Genomic DNA, 17,227 nt, shown 5'->3' with positions numbered 1-17,227 from the left:
TATTGGTGAACCTTGCCTCTGTAATTCTTTTTTTGTAATCCTAAGTCTCAGTTTCTGGTTTTTTTTTTTCTTTTTATTTTCAGGTCTCAAACAGTTGTATGTGTTTCCTTTAACAATCTGTTTGTTTTTTCTTGGCTTTATTTAAGAGGTTTATTGTTTTACTCCAATTGTTTGCATTTTTCTAGCTTTCTTGGAGGAATTTATTGATTTCCTCCCATTGTTTGTTTGTTTATAATTTCATGAATTTATGTAAAGTATGTATTCATCTTTTAAGGGGCTCTATCATCTCTATATATTTGGTTTCAAGTTTTTTTTCCCTTGCATTTCAATTATTTTTGAGTATTTAGGGTCTGCTGCAGTAGGACACCTGGGTTCTGGTGGTGACATAGTGCCCTGACTTTTATTATGTTCCTCTGCTAGGCATCTGGATTTAGGGTGATAATAGGTCTAAGTGCTGGTTTATAATATCATCTTTGTTGGATGGGGGTTTTGTTCTGCAGTTGTGTTTGTTCTCTGAAGTTTCAGAATGTGTGTTGAATGAGTGTTGCCTTTTTCCTGGCCTTCTTGGCTGGTGTATTCAAGGGAGAATGTTAGTTGTGTTAGGGACTGGGAAAAGAGGAATGCAGGGGAGATGATCTTCAGAAGCACTGGAGGCATGGAGAGCAAAGAGAGTAAGCTGCTTGATGGTTCTACTCCACTGATAGGAAAAACTTTTAAAATCAGCTGTGGGGTAAGAGACAATGTGGTAGATCTGCAGACATCCTAACTGATCTTCCAGAATATGAGTAAATGACCAGAGGGTGTCTGCCCCAATTGGGTGATGGGACTCAGATATGAGGTGAATAGGGAAGGGTAGGTGGGGATGGACTTTGGAATCTACAGGAAACATAAAAAGGGAGAGGAGAAGCTGCAGCTGGAGTTCTGTTTTAGCCCTCAGGGCAACCCTGAGTATTGGAACCCTGACAGTGAGGAAGGTCTGTGGATAGTCTTCCTGGTCCCATAACCAACATCTTAATACTGATTCATTAGGTTCCCAGGGATTATTTATTTACTTATTTAGGCTTCTGTTGTGGCTAATCTCTGAAAGACGTTTAGTTTATTGGAAAAAAATGTACTATTTGTGTTGCAAATGCCAGTTAGCAAGTATTCTTCTTGGGGAAGTTCAGATATGAGCACCCAAGTTTGGAGGCTTATAATCAACTGCTATTCCAGATCCAGGGGATCTGACATGCTCTTTGATCTGTCACCTAAACACACATGGAAAATATTCTTTCTCATACATACAAATATACACATACAATGGGTCTAGACTTGTTTTCAAAAGCTCTTATGACTTATAAAGGAATTAGAGAAATCAGGTGGCTTTAAGTCTATAATAAAATCATACAATATCTTTTAAAAACAATTGTCTTTCATTTATTTATAAAAAACAATTCATTTCCTCATTCTGATATAGGTTTACATCTAATCTTCAATCGTAGGAAACAAAACTATTTCTAAATTTTCTAACGGACATCCTTTTTTTATCAAAGGAGAATGTGATAGAATTAGTAGCCAAAAGTATTTTCTACAATGTAGAAATATCAGGCTTCAAGTAAGTGATTCCAATTTTGGTGGAACAGTCTCCTCACCCAACCTATTTTCTATTATTTGAGGAGAGAACTGGAGTGCACAGGGTGAGTGGCAGTCAGTAATTTCTTTGAATTTGATTTTCATTAGAAACTTATAATTCTTTTTCAAGGGACAATGTTATGTTTGAAGGTCTGTCTTTTTCTGTTATTTTCTCCTCTTTTATCAGTGGTACCATTTGTATAGTGTGAGTTTTTATTAGTTATGATATAGTTACATTGTTTCTCTGGCAAATGATGGAACTTCACTTATTTTTATTTTATGGAAAATTGCTATATTATGTTAGGAGTTCTTTAGGTTTTTGATTTGGAGACTTTCTGTGGAGGAACTATTTTAGTTTTTTTCTTCTTGGTCTTAGAAACTTGTATTTCTTCATTTCTTGGTGTATCTGTATTGCTACTTGTTATCTTCATCATTTTTTTTCTCTTTAGGTTATTGATGTAGTTGAATTATTATGTTTTCGTTTGTAAAGTCTCATATATTATTGTCTCTGTTTCCTAGTTACTTTCAAATGTCAACATTTCTAAGCTCACAGTCACCTTTGGGAACATCTGTTGAGGATGTGCCCCATCAGAGTAGCTACTTGCTAAGTTTTTGACAGATTTTGTTGATTGATGATGGAAGGGTGATATCCCTTCCACTGAGTGTGCAATATCCCTAAGAAAGTTGACCAGCACTAGATAAGACAGTGAGCTTCGCATAAAAGACAATGACTATGTTAGAGAGAAAGCCTGGAAACAATGATTCCTCATGGTTTTTGCCTTCAGTTTCTAGATTGAATATCTATACTAAGCACTGACAATGGTGGATTGTGATCTGCCAGAATGAGCCAAATATGCACATTTGTTACCTAAGGTACTTTTGTGTAGAGAATTGAATCAGAGCAAGAAAAAAAGCAAGTTATAAAAGAATGTGGTAAACCCAAAGTGATTCTGTTGTTCAAAGGTGGTGGGAATGGTGACTTTGTGGGAATGTTGAACATATCAAAATTTAGATGGCAAAAGACATAGAAAGCTGCATTATGGGCTCAACTGATCATTCTTATAATACTTTGCATAAAATACTCTTAAAAGTACTGCAAACAATGGAGGTAGAGGTCAAAGGATTTCAGCAGGAATTAAAATAGAGGTCATTTATGTAATATTTTGGACCCTAACTTTTCTTATTTTCCCATGTCCTCAAGAAATTGATTGAGTAAGGAAGAATTAAAAAAAAATAATGGGGGCTGGAGAGATGGCTCATAGATTAAGAGCACTGACTGATCTTCCAGAGGTCCTGAGTTCAATTCCCAACAACCACATGGTTGCTCACAACCATCTATAATGAGATCTGATGCCACTTTCTGTCATATGGCAAACTTGCAGAAAGAACACTGTTTACATAATAAAAAATAAATCTTTAAAAAAATAATGGAACTGATTTCTTAGATAAAATATTGACTTTCTTGGAGAGCTATTACTTATGGTTCATTCAGTACAACATTACAAAAATCAAGAAGTGGATCATAAATAAGTGAAAAGTCTATTAGTTGTAGAGAAAAAGAGCACTATGAATTTGCAGAAGGTAGTCAAATGCTGAACAGAGTCAGGAATGTTCAGGGAGATTATCATCATTAAAAAGAAGGCCCATATTCTACATCAGAAGCCTAGCAAAGTGTCCCAAGGTTAAGAATCCATCCTTATATGCCCTCAGTTAATTGAGGGATTAGGCAAAGTGATTGCCATTTGCAGGAAGCAACTTTATTCAAAATCTGCTGCAACTCTGGTCCAAGCATGGCAGAGGCCATCACAACTTAGAAACCAAAATAGGGAGAATCATTGATGTTGAACTTGTTCTGGAGACCAGAATGATGTAAAATTTAAGATTATACATTTTTAGTCTGCATTTTCAGTTCAGCTCTGTTGTACGAATCTGTGTTTGGTATGGTAAGTGCTCCAGTGAGAGGACTGTCTGAGTTCATTACATGATACTATGAGGATGAAGCCTGAGTTGTATTTTGAGACCATAAGATGTTGAGATAATTAAGCTATGAAATATCTTACATAGAGAGCTAGCTGCATATAGAGAACGGAGGTAACCATAGAGAGAGATGTATGGGAAGTTGTGGAGAGAGAGAGAGCCATCTAAGCCCTTTGAAAATAAAGCCTCATATCTCTAACACAGAGCTAACTACCATATTCAATGGTTGCCTGCTGGGTTTCAGTCTTCCCTTGGTCCAATCTTTCCTCACTGTGTCTTAGTTCCTTTCCTTTGGGATAGTAATGGATTTTCTGTGCCATTCACATGTTGGAAATATTTAAATTGTTTTCTGATTTTATAATATGCCACAGTAAAGAATTTGTCTTGAGTGTCAAAAGAGACTTTGGACATTTCAACAGTGTAGGAGTTGTTGTAGACTATGAGAATCATTGAAGTGACTAAATGCATTTTCTTCATGGATGACACTTGAGCCTATAGTGACCTGTGTGAGAATCTAGTTAATTGAATAAAAAGCTCCCAGATGGATGAGGTATTTGAACATGTGTCTCTCCTTGATGACTTTCTTTGCGGTACTTGTGGAAACTCTCAGGAAAAAATATCTCATTAGGGCTGGTGATATGTGTTTCTATAGCCTCAACCCATTTTCTTTTCTATGTTTCTACTATTTTGTGGTTGAAATGAATGAGCCAGCTTCCTTCTTATGCTGCCATGACTTCACCACCAGTATAGATAGTATCATTAAATCACATAAAATACAATTGATGGAATTGGTATTCAATGCTAAGCCAATTTGCTAGCCTGAATTTTTTTAAAATTTTGTTTTTCCTATTTTTGTTTCTGAAGAAAAGCTTTGACTGAGTAGCCCTTACTCTCCTAAAAGTATCTCTGTAAACCAAGTTGGCCTCCAACTCAGAGATTCACCTGATTCTTGCTCCCACATGCTGAGATTAAAGGTTGTTTGACATTCCAGGTTTTTTAAATATATATTATTGGGTGATCGTCCTAGAGTATATGTTTTTGAAAATGTGAAGCATTTGTTGTTTTGCTGAGCTTTATCCCCCAGTTTTAATTTTGAAATGCAGCAGAAGATACTATTCTCTTCCTCGATGTAGTGTCTGGGCCTTCTGAATTATTAGATTACAATTGTGTGACATTCTTCTTGATTTTTGTGTTTGTTTTGATGATTTTTAATGAATATGATTCTTTTGTCTATATACATGAATGTGCACCACATGTACACCTGTCCTCACAGTAGTCCAAAAAAGGTCTTAGAACCCACAATCTTGGAATAATGAAGTGTTGTGTGATTCCCCCATATAAGTTCTGACAATTCAGCTCGTATGCAAGACCAGTAAGAAATCTTTTACTTATGAGCCATCTCTCATTCCCTGTGTTGATTATTTATGATCATCATTGATATTGCTAATGTTATCTTCTTTCTAATTGTAACTGTTTAAATGCACAGTTCCTTTTACTTAGATTTATTAATGTATAGTTCAAACTGGAGCAATTCAGATTTCTCAAAAATGTATAGAGAACTGCAGTGAATGCCAAACTCTTTGTAGGATCTTCAGTAAAAAAAATATCTCTGAGTTCATCTTATCTTTTTTGTTTGTTTGAATGGAATATTCAGTGCAGATGCAGTTAGCATAGACTAGGCTAACTTTCGTCTCAAAAGCACATATATCTGCTTCTACCTTCTAAGTTCTGGGATTAGAGGCATGAGCCAATATACTCAGCTTACAAATCTTCTCTGTAGTTAATAATTGTTCATATAATTTCTCTGATGGGTGCTCAGTACTGTTGAAGTGTTTGCTTGTCTCTCTATCTCTGTTAATAGGCATTTCTCTTGCAAGGTGATATCCTGTTCAGAGCATTCAGAAATAATAGAGGTCAACCTCCTATTCAGTTTATTTGTGAAGTAATTTGATTTCATTGTAATGTCTGAGTTATAGAATTCGTGTAGCTCTACCCAGAATTATGTGGCTATATTCTCAAAGAAGCACACATTTACAATGTTGTATCATGCTTTTTGTTTTATACATATGGTTGGCATATTTATGTATGACATATTTTAGAATGCAGTGACCTATAATGATGTGCATGTCGACATCACTCAGGAAGAATGGGCATTGATGGATCCTTCACAGAAGAATCTCTACAAAGATGTGATGCTGGAGACCTATATGAACCTCACAGCTATAGGTGATACTATAAATTTTCCTTCACATTTTAAATAAAGGGACAACTGTTTCTTAGTTATTGATGTGTTTCTGCAATTCTGATTGAGAATGAGGAAAAACAAGGTGAATAAATCAGATTTGGTTCTAAGAATCACCAAAGATTGTAATGTAAAATTTTCAGTATCCTGTAGTATTTCATACATTTTCTTGTCCTATAATTTAGGCTACAACTGGGAAAATCTTGAAGTTGAAGAACATTGTCAAAGTTCTCAAAAATATGGAAGGTAATTTTCTTGTAAAAGCTGATAGAAATGGGCCTCTGGATATACATAATTTATGTGGATGTTTTAATTAAGTGAAATAGTGTAAATAATTACAGCTTAAAATGCATTGATGATCATTAAATGCTCATAAAGACACATGGCAGGTAAGTGAATTGTGTTTGCAAGTGATTCTTTTAAGAAGGAAGACAAAAAATGCCTATGACAAATCACCATTTGAATAATAGCATCATCAAAGCTATGCTGTACAAATGGCAATCCATTTAGCTTCATATTATTTCATATTACAAAAGATATACTCATTGAATATGTGATAAGAATATATACACAACCTTGTAATAAGCAAATAATCCATAGTATAGTTACTCATATACTTGTTCTGTGTTTGCTAATTTCAGTTAAATAGGTAGAGTCAAGAGTAAAGGGGTGGTTGTTATAGAGAAACATTATTCCCTATACCACATGTTGATGAAGAACAGAAAGTCCAACTGTAAATGAAATGTGGAAATATTCTTGGTGTTATTCTTTCTTTAATAGTTATATCATATGTCACTTTGGATACCAGCCATAAAAACATAAGTACATGGAAGAAGCAATGTACATCTCTCAATCTCAGAACACCTACAAGACATGTAGTAGTCCAATGTTGAGTAAACTTGTTGAATGTGATTCAAGTTTACAAACAATTGGTTTTCCAGCTTCATTGAGAATATATCAACAAACATACCCTAGAAAGGCCCAATGAGTTCTAGGACTGTGTAAATGCTTCTGTTCGGCCTGCTTCACATTGAAAATGTAGCATGACTCACAATATAGGCAACTTTATCAATGGAACAAGGGGCATAAATGTCCAAATTCTCCCAATTCTCTTCAAATATGTTAAAAACCACAGAGAACAATGAAGCCACAAATATTAGCCAGGTAATAAAGGCTCTTACCATCAAGGCATATTCAAATATGCAAAGAAATCCTTAATGCAGGGGAACAACATGAGTGTAAACAACATGTTAAAACCTTAAGATCTCAGTTCTCTTTATACTTAGACCAAATTGTAAAATTAATTCATGAAGATATAAGTACTCAACAATGTAATGAATGTAGTAAAGCTTTTAAATGTTTTAATTATTCTTGCAGGCATGAAAGAAGTCATAATACAGAGAAATCATATGAATATATTGAGTGTGGTAAATCCTTTGAATAACATAGTCATCCTCAAAGGCATGAAAAAACACATACTGGAGAGAAACCCTATGAATATAATCATTATGGTAAAGCCTATGCACACCCCACTCATCTTCAAGTACATAAAAGAACACATACCAGAGAGAAACACTATGAATGTAATCAATGTGGTAAAGCCTTTACACAGCCATATAATCTTCAAGTACACAAAAGAACACATACAGGAGAGAAAACCTACAAATGTAATCAGTGTGGTAAAGCCTTTGCTCAACACAGTGCTCTTTATTTGCATGCAAGAACACATACTGGAGAGAAACCCTATAAATGTAAACAATGTGATAAAGCTTTTGTATATTCCAGTCATCTTCAAGTACATAAAAGAACACATACTGGAGAGAAATCCTATGAATGTAAACAATGTGGTAAAGCTTTTGTACATTCCAGTCATTTTCAAGTACATAAAAGAACACATACAGGAGAGAAACCCTATGAATGTAATCAGTGTGGTAAAGCCTTTACACAGCCATGTAATCTTCAAGTACACAAAAGAACACATACAGGAGAGAAACCCTATAAATGCTATCAGTGTGATAAAGCATTTGCTCGACAGAGTGATCATCAAAGGCATAAAAGAACACATACTGGAGAGAAACCCTATAAATGTAATCAATGTGGTAAAGCCTTTAAAAAGCCATATAATCTTCAAGTACACCAGAGAACACATACTGGAGAGAAACCCTATGAATGTAATCAGTGTGGTAAAGCCTTTACACAGCCATGTCATCTTCAAGTACACAAAAGAACACATACAGGAGAGAAACCCTATAAATGCTATCAGTGTGGTAAAGCCTTTGCTCAACACAGTGCTCTTCAACAGCATGAAAGAACACATACTGGAGAGAAACCGTATAAATGTAATCATTGTGGTAAAGCCTTTGCTCGACAGAATGATCTTCAAAGGCATAAAAGAACACATACTGGAGAGAAAGCCTATAAATGTAATCAATGTGGTAAAGCCTTTACACAGCCATGTAATCTTCAAGTACACAAAAGAACACATACTGTGGAGAAACCCTATGAATGTACTTAGTGTGGTAAAGCCTTTGCTTGTCACATCTTCAAAGGCATGAAAGAATACATACTGGAGAGAAACACTATGAATGTAAACAATGTGGTAAAACCTTTGCACAGCCTAGTTATCTTCTAGTACATAAAAGAACACATACTGGAGAGTAACCCTATGAATGTAATCAGTGTGGTAAAGCCTTTGTTTGTCACAATGCTCTTTAATTGCATGAAAGTACACATAGGAGAAAAACCCTATGAATGTAAACAGTGTGTTAAAGCCCTTGTATGTAATAGTGATCTTCAAAGGCATACAAAAACACATACTGGAGAGAAACCCTATGAATGTAATCAGTGAGAAAAAGACTTAGCACAACACTGTCATCTTCAAAGGCATGAAATTACACCTATTGGAAAGAAACCCTATGAATGTAATCAGTGTTCTACAAGCCTTTGCTCATCACTCTCATCTTCAAAGTTATAATATAACACATACTGGAGTAAAGCATACAATTGATATCACTGTGGTAAAGCCTTTGTTCATCATAGTGTTCTTCAATTTAATGAAAGAACACATAATTGAGAGAAACCTTGTGAATGTAAACAGTGTGGTAAAGCTTTAGCACAGCCCAGTCATCTTCAATTATATTAAATAACACATACTGCAGAAAAACCCTAAGAATGTAATCAATGTGGTAATGCCTACTCACAACACAGAGCAACCCTATAACTGTAAAACTTTTAGTGTGTAATTGGTCTCTTAAAGTCTTTGAATATAACATTAGACTTCGAGGATCTGAAAAAAACTCATACCAAAGGCAATCTGAATGTATATGAATTGTTATGATTTCAGGCCACATACATTCAATTACACAAAATTAATTATTTTGGAAAAAAATCTAAACTGTGTCAACAATCTGTTCAAGCATAATAATGTCTCTTATTTTGTTTACACATGTCAACTAATTTGAACAAAAGGCCTATAAATTTAAATGATAAGGTAACTGAGACAGGGTCTTTACATATCCCTGGCTGTTCTGGAACTCACTTTGTAGAGCAGGCTGGCCTCAAACTGAAAGAGATTCACTTGACTCTGACTCCTGAGTACTGGCATTAAAGGTGTGCACTACCGTGCCCACCACTTTACATCTTTTTGAGTTTCTGCTTTTGAAGGCTAACTGACCTACACACTTCCAGAAAACACTTCTCTTCAAATACATGAAATAATAAATTCTGGTGTAAAATTTCATAGATGTGTATCATTGCTTTTCTGTTGCTTTTGTAATGGATCATATCTAAGTGAACTGAGAAAAGGGTTTAATTTGGCCCTTGGTTCCAGAGCAATACATGAACCCTGTAAAAGTGTCATGGAAACAAGTGTCAGACATGGCAGCCAAAGCAGGCAGCTAAGAATTCACATTCTTGTCCTGCAGCAGAAAGCAGAAAGTGTAAATTGGAAATGGTGTGCACATGTAAATACTCAGGCCAACCCTCAAAACTGATTTCTTCCAGCAGGGTACCATTTTCTAAATCTTCTCAAATCTTTTCACAGACTGAAAATGATAGAGTACTCTGACTTCAAGCCTACATGCTTGCTTTCTGTTACATTGACTAATTCATGATGGAGAAAAACTCTGTAATCCTATAGATGCCTCAAAACCCATGTTACCAAAATTATAATAGAAAAACCTTCATGATTAAAAATTAGTTTAAAGATTTGTTTTTATTTTAATTATGCTGTGTGTGTGTATGTTTGTTTGTGTGTGTGTGTGTGTGTGTGTGTGTGTGTGTTTGTGTGTGTGTGTGTGTCTGTCTGTCTGTCTGTTTGTCTTCCTCTGGGTATATGAATGTGCATTCTGGTTCCCAAGAAGGTTAGACCCTTGAAGCTTCTTGCAAGAATTACTGGAAGACATCCAAAACCTGATCTTGGTCCAGGTAATGAAATTGTGTTAAAGGCTTGATCATGTCTCTATACCTGTCAATATTTTAAAGCTTTTTATATTCTCTTGATATAAGAAAATAGATTGGTACTCATATAAAAGAAAACTATTTATGTAAACAGTTTGGTTAAGATTTTAAATAACACAGTTGTTTTCAGTTTCAAGGAAAAAACCTTGTTTAAGTCTTTTTTGTTGTAGATTTGAAGTAAGTGAATTATTAACCAAGTTCACTGAAGACTGATATGAAGATCCGATTGCAGCGTCTATTTGGCAAGATTTGAGTAAGATACTGATGTGTGGGATATAAGGCAAATTCAATTACTAAAGTTTATTTTGTGGTCTTGATATTTATTCTGTGGCTTTTGTTCACCTTTGGCACTTTCACTTATTCAAAGGTATTTATCTGCTGCCTTGTATAGAATGGAATGGCTATCATCTAAGTGGTTCATTTTTATTTAACTCTCAGGCAGTATGTGATCACACTTTTCAAGTAAGGGTGTTTGTGAAAGGGTGGTGGATTTTCATGGTTTTATTTTTAATTTTTTTTTCATAAATTCCCTTGAAATGTTGTGTGTTATCTGTTTGGTATGAATGTCAATAATTAGTCATGAATACATTAGAATTCATGATTCTTGTGTTTCAGTCTGCTAAGAACAAGTCTAAGGTTAGATGATGTAATTTCAATGATTGTTGTTTTGTAAAAAAGTGTAGGAAAACGGGGCTGGGTAAATAAAACCACAATGACCCTGCAGCCCAGAATTAAGGAAAGATGACACAGATAAGGCCAGTTTAAAAAAAACACAGTTTGGCTCAAATCAGTGCCATCTCTGCCCCTGGCCAACTAATTTGTGTAACTAACCAATCACAGAATAGGATAGTAGAATCCTGTCCCTAGGGCCCAGAACCAGGGAAAGAAACACAACTTAGGTGTTGGACCTGAGCCAGAGAAATGAACAAAGGAAACATGCCCTGACTCTGAAACTGGTGCCAAAATAACACTCTTGGTCCCTGGAATCAGAGTCAATGCAATAAATATGCCCTTCCCTTAAAAGTAGTGTCAAAAAGGCAAGAAAGGCCAGTGAAAGAAAAACAATTTATCCCTGTAATCAGGATCATCTTTGTCCTAGCCCACAAAACTGGCCAAACACTGGGCAGAAAAAAAAAAACTAATTGGTTGACTCCATCCTCAAAACATCCTATATAAACTGGCCTGCCTGGTCAATTGAGAGTTGTACTCTCTACCCTGGTAGAAGCAGCTACTCTCCTGGACTCCTCCTTCCCAAATAAAAATCACAAAACTGTTTTGGATGTGAAGACCTTCATTCACTGGTGCATAGAAGAACCTTATTGGGATATCCCAAATTGTTTTGAGCAAGGGGGAGCTGAATAGAAGAACCTTACTGAGATATACCATAGTGGATTCAACAAGGAGGAGCTGAACAAAAGTACCTTGCTGAGATGTTTCAAGTGGATTGAGCAAGGAGGAGCTGAGCAGAAGATCCTTGCTGAGTAAACAGAACAAAAGAGCTGAAAAGTAACACTTTTGTCCTGAGCCAGAGGAGATTGCTACATTTTTGTAATTTCTTTGGCCAGAGAAGCAGGGCTTTGCTAGGAAGCCCCCTTAAGAGGGCGCTGAGCAATGCTCCGCTGTAGTGGGTCTCCAGGAGAGGAGCAGGATTGCTATATCCTTCAAGGAGACCATCACCCATCACACTAGGTATAGCCTGACTTTTCCGAAGAGTCAGGATATCCTTTGCTGCTGAAGCACTTCCAGGCCTGACATTCCTGAGAAGTCAGAAAATCTTCCCTCCAGGGTTGGGCTAAACAGCTCCAAGTGTCCAAGACACCTTCAGGGCAGAGTTGTTGTTTTAAGCAGCTTGAGGTGTCTGGGATACCTTGCCCTCTATGACTGATCTGTCTATTTGCAGTTTCAGCTATCAGAGCTGTGCTAAGCAGCTCAAAGTGTTTTCTGACTCTCAGGTAGTCAGGATACCTTTCCTCAGAATTGCAAAAATCACGTTTTGGTGCCAAAATCTGGGACCAAACTCAGAGTTGTTGCAACCTATTTACTTACAAATGCATTTTAATGAGGTTAATTTTAAAATAATTAAGAAAGAATAAATCATGAAATACTTCATGTATGTATCCAAAGAAACATTTTCATCTATCTGGTAGAGATGTAATAATTTAAGTGAGTCAGTAATCAACTGTATATTTCACAATAAAATTAATGTGCTATGAATATGTATACATTATTTAAAGTCCCATGCATCTTCATGTCCTCATCTGTTATGCATTTGGCACTTCATCCCAAAGTATTGTCTTCTAAGGGAATTATCCAGAGATGTCAGATAATGTAATAGCAGTGAGATTTATTTTGTGGGGTCTACTTTTGTCAAACTTTATATGGTGATCAACATAACATTACAGACTTGCACAAGAAAGACATTTCCACCACAGCTGTCTCCTTGATGCTCAAATAAAATTAGTTGTAATATTAAATCAATAAAATACCATCTTTTCAGATTGTAAATATATTTTCCTTGAAAGATAATGCCAAGTACGAGAAATTGAATGATAAATCCTATTTGGAAATGAAAATGATATATTGCTATCTTTTTTTTTCCTTTTATTGCATGTGAATTTATTTAGTTTATTCTGATGACCAAATATTTTTCATAAGATTTTTTCAGATCAACAAATGAATGTGAGAGAATATCTTGAATGTCAGTTATTAGTCATGAATATATATATGAATTCATGATCTTTATGTGTCAGTCTCCTGAGATCAAGTCAAAGGGTACGTGATTTACTTCCAATAATTGTTATTTTTTCAAAATATTTTAACAATGTTAATGTTAAGATAATTAATAGAGTATATAAAAACATTAAATACTTATGTATGTATCCAAAGAAACATTTTCATTTATCTGGAAGAGATTTAATAATTTAAATTAATGAGTAATCAACTGAATATTTTACAATAGAACTTGGTGTACTGTGTATATGTATATATTATTTAACGTTTCATGCATCTTCATGTCCTCAACAGTTATCCATTTGGCATAATATCTTGAAATATTGCCTTCAAAGAGAATTATAGAGGCGCCAGATAGTGTAATAGCAGTGACATTTACTTTAAAAAATCTGGTGTGTGTGTGTGTGTGTGTGTGTGTGTGTGTGTGTGTGTGATGTGACTATCGTTTTTAGGCCATGACAGAAATGTAAAGAATAGAAGACAACTTTGTGGGGTCTGCTTTTGTCTATTTTCATATGGTGATCAAGATAAGGTCACAGCCTTGTACAACACAGACATTTCTAAAAGAACTGTCTCATTGATCTTGAAGTAAGATTAGTTGAAATATTAAAACAGTAAAATATTGTTTTTTTCTGATTGAAAACATTTTCTTTTAAAGATAATGGAAAATAGGAGACATTGACTAATAAATACTATTTGTGAACAAAAACTATATACTGATATCTCTTTTTGTCTTTTCTTTCATATTGAATGAGTTAGTTTATTCTTAGGACCAGACATTTTTTTCATAACACTTTCTCCAAACAACAAATGAATTTCAGAGAGGAGTTTCTGTGAGTAAAGGTGGCTGCTGCTAGGCCTGGTGTCCTGAGTTCATACTCCAGGAACCCATATCACTCCTTCAAATCTTTCTCTTATTTCTACACTTCTGGTGTGGCATATGGACACTCACATGCCAGCACATACATAAATAATTTCAAAACACAAGTAAGTGCCATTGAGGTCACTGGCAACCAAGTGATTTCCTGGCTTTCATCTCTGGAACTCACATAGGATGAATAGACATCCACTTCATTTCCCAGGATGCCTTTCTCTACAGCATCACAACATTCTGTAGTTCATTTTCAGAATACCTTTTTGTATAGTGTCATTATATACAGACTTCATATAGCAGGATGCCTGTCTCAACAGCACCGTGACATTTTATACTTCATTTCCCAGGATGTCTTTCTGTACAGCATCACTACTTTCGGACTTCAGTTTTCAGGATGACTTTCCCTAGAACATCACTATGTATGGACGTCATTTCCTAGAATGTTGTTCTTTATAGCATCACGAAATTCTGGACTTCATTTCCCAGGATGCCTTTCTCTAAAGCATCACTACATGTTTGACATCATTTCCCAGGATGCCTTTCTCCACAGCATCATTATATTATGAATTATTTCCCAGGATGCCTTTCTCTACAGCATCACTGCATTTTGAACTTCATTTCCCAGGATGCTTTTCTCTACAACATCACTGCATTCTGGACTTTATTTCCCAGGATGCCTTCCTTATAGCATCAGTACATTTGGACTTCATTTCCTAGGATGACTATCTCTACAGCATCACTACTGGTGGGACTTTATTTCCCAGGATCCCTTTCTCTACAGGATTATTACATTCTGGGCTTCATTTCCCAAGATGCCTGTCTCTAGAGAATCACTACATTTCAGACTTCATTTCCGAAAATGAATTTCTCTAGAGCTTCATTACATTCTGGACTCCATTTCCCAGGATGACTTTCTCTATAGCATTAATACATTTAGGACTTTATTTTTCAAGATGCCTTACTCTACAGCATCATGACATTCAGGATGCCTTTCTCTACAGCATCACTATATGTGGGACTTCATTTCTCAGTATGACTTTCTTTACAGCATGAGTATATTCTGGAGTGCATTTCCTGGAATACCTTTCACTACAGCATCAGTACATTCTGAATTTGATATCCCAGAATGTCTTAGTTTACTGCATCACTCAATTCTGGACTTCATTTCTCAGCATGCCTTTCTCTAGAGCATCACTACAATCTGCACTTCATTTCACAGGATGCCTTTCTCCACAGCACCAGTACTTTTTGAACTTTATCTCCCAAGATGCCTTTCTCTATAGCATCAGTACATTAAGACTTCATTCCCAGGATCCCTTTCTCTATGGCTTCACTACATACTGGACTTTATTTCCCAGGATGGATTTCTCTACATCACTACATTCGGAACTTCATTTCCCAGGATTCCTTTCTATATAGCATCAGTACATTTGGACCTCATTTCCTAGAATGACTACCTCTACATCATCACTACTGGTCAGACTTCATTTCCCAGGATAACTTTTTCTACAGGATCATTACATATGGACTCCTTTTCCCAGGATGTCTTTCTCTATAGCATCAATAAATTCAGGACTTCATTTTTTAAGATGCCTTCCTCTATAGCATCACTACATGTCAACTTCATTTCCCAAGATGCCTTTCTCTACATCATGAGTACATTCTAGACTTCATTTTCCAGGATGCCTTTTTTCAGCATCAGTTCATTTGCATTTTATTTCACAGCATGCCTTTCTTTACTGCATCATTATATTCTGGACTTCATTTCCCAGGATGCCTATCTCTAGAGCATATCACTATATTCTGAACTTTAGTTCCCAGGATGCCTTTCTCTATAGCACCACTACATATTGACTTCATTTCCCAGGATGTCTTTCTCTGGAGCATCACTACATTCTGGAATTTATTTCCCAGGGTGTCTTTATCTACAGCACCACTACATTTGTACTTCATTTCCCAGGATGCCTTTCACTACAGCACCACTACATGTAGGATTTCATTTCTCTGGGTGCCTTTCTCTACAGCATCAGTACAATCTGGTCCGCATTTTCTAGGATGCCTTTCTCTACAGCATGAGTCCATTCTGGACATGATTTCTCAAGATGTTTTTCTCTGTAGCATTAGTACATTTGGACTTTATTTCCCAGGCTGCCTTTCTCTACAGCATCACTACATGTGGAACTTCATTTCCCAGGATGATTTTCTCTAGAGCATCATTATATTCTGTACTTCATTTCCCAGGATGACTTTATAGCATCAGGACATTTCAACTTTATTTCACAAGATACCTTTCTCTAGTTCACCATTACATTTTGGACTTTATTTCCCAGTATTCCTTTTTTTTAGGGTATCAGTATTATCAGTATTTTATTTTCCAGGATGTCTTTCTCTACAACATCACTACATTCTGGACTAAATTTCCCTGGAGTCCTTTCTCTATAGCATCACTACATAAAAACTTCATTTCCTGGGATGCCTTTCTCTACAGCAACACTACCTATGGACTTCATTTTCCAGGATGCCTTTCTCTATTGCATCACTAGGTTTGGACTTCATTTTCCTGTAAGTCTTTCTCCACAGCACCATGACATTGTGCACTTCATTTCCCAGGTGTCCTGTGTTCTTGGAAGTTTAACGATTTTTTAGCAGGTGTCCAGTGTGCTCAGCAGGTGACCCTGACATTCTGAAGGTTTGTTGTGTTCTCAGCAGTACGAGGGTGGTTTTCAGAGTCAGGGAGGGGGTCAGGTTCAGGAGTTAGGGTTACATTAGGGTTAGTGTCAGGCATTAGGGTTACATTAGGGACAGAGTTAGCTTAGGGTCAGAGTTGGGGTTATGTGTCTCTACTTTTTGGACTTCATTTCCCAGGTTGCCTTTATGTGTATTGGTTGTGTGTTAGAAAATATATTTCCCATCATACACCTTCGATGATTTCCTAAGTTGCTTTTACTTATAGCATCACTCTGTGTTGGACTCCATTTACCAGGATGCATTTCTCTGTATAGTCCTTCTGTTCCAAACTACATTTCTCATCATGTCTTTTGGGTTAGAAGGAAACTTGCTGTTTTGTCTTTATACCATCAGTATGCTTTAAACTCCATTTCCCAGGATGCCTTTCTCTATAGCACCATGAAATTTTGGAATTCATTTCCCAGAATGTCTTACTCTCTAGCAGCAGTACACTTGGACTTCATTTCCCAGGATCCCTTTCTTTACAGCATCACTACATGTGGGACTTTATTTCCCAGGATGTATTTCACTACAGGATCAGGACATTCTGTACTTTATTTTCCAGGATCCCTTTCTCAATAGTATCACTATGATGGACTTCATTTCCA

At 36.1% G+C, this 17,227-nt stretch overlaps 1 pseudogene; it reads left to right on the top strand.

The window, feature by feature from the left end:
* Positions 1 to 631: 631 nt before the first annotated feature.
* LOC131900933 (zinc finger protein 431-like) lies at positions 632 to 8,003 on the top strand (annotated as a pseudogene).
* The last annotated feature ends 9,224 nt before the right edge of the window (positions 8,004 to 17,227 follow it).

Source organism: Peromyscus eremicus, unplaced genomic scaffold (genome assembly GCF_949786415.1).
Source record: "Peromyscus eremicus unplaced genomic scaffold, PerEre_H2_v1 PerEre#2#chrX_unloc_1, whole genome shotgun sequence".
Taxonomy (NCBI): Eukaryota; Metazoa; Chordata; class Mammalia; order Rodentia; family Cricetidae; genus Peromyscus; species Peromyscus eremicus.
Note: the sequence above shows the minus strand (reverse complement) of the source record. Positions and strands in the feature narration are given on the sequence as shown.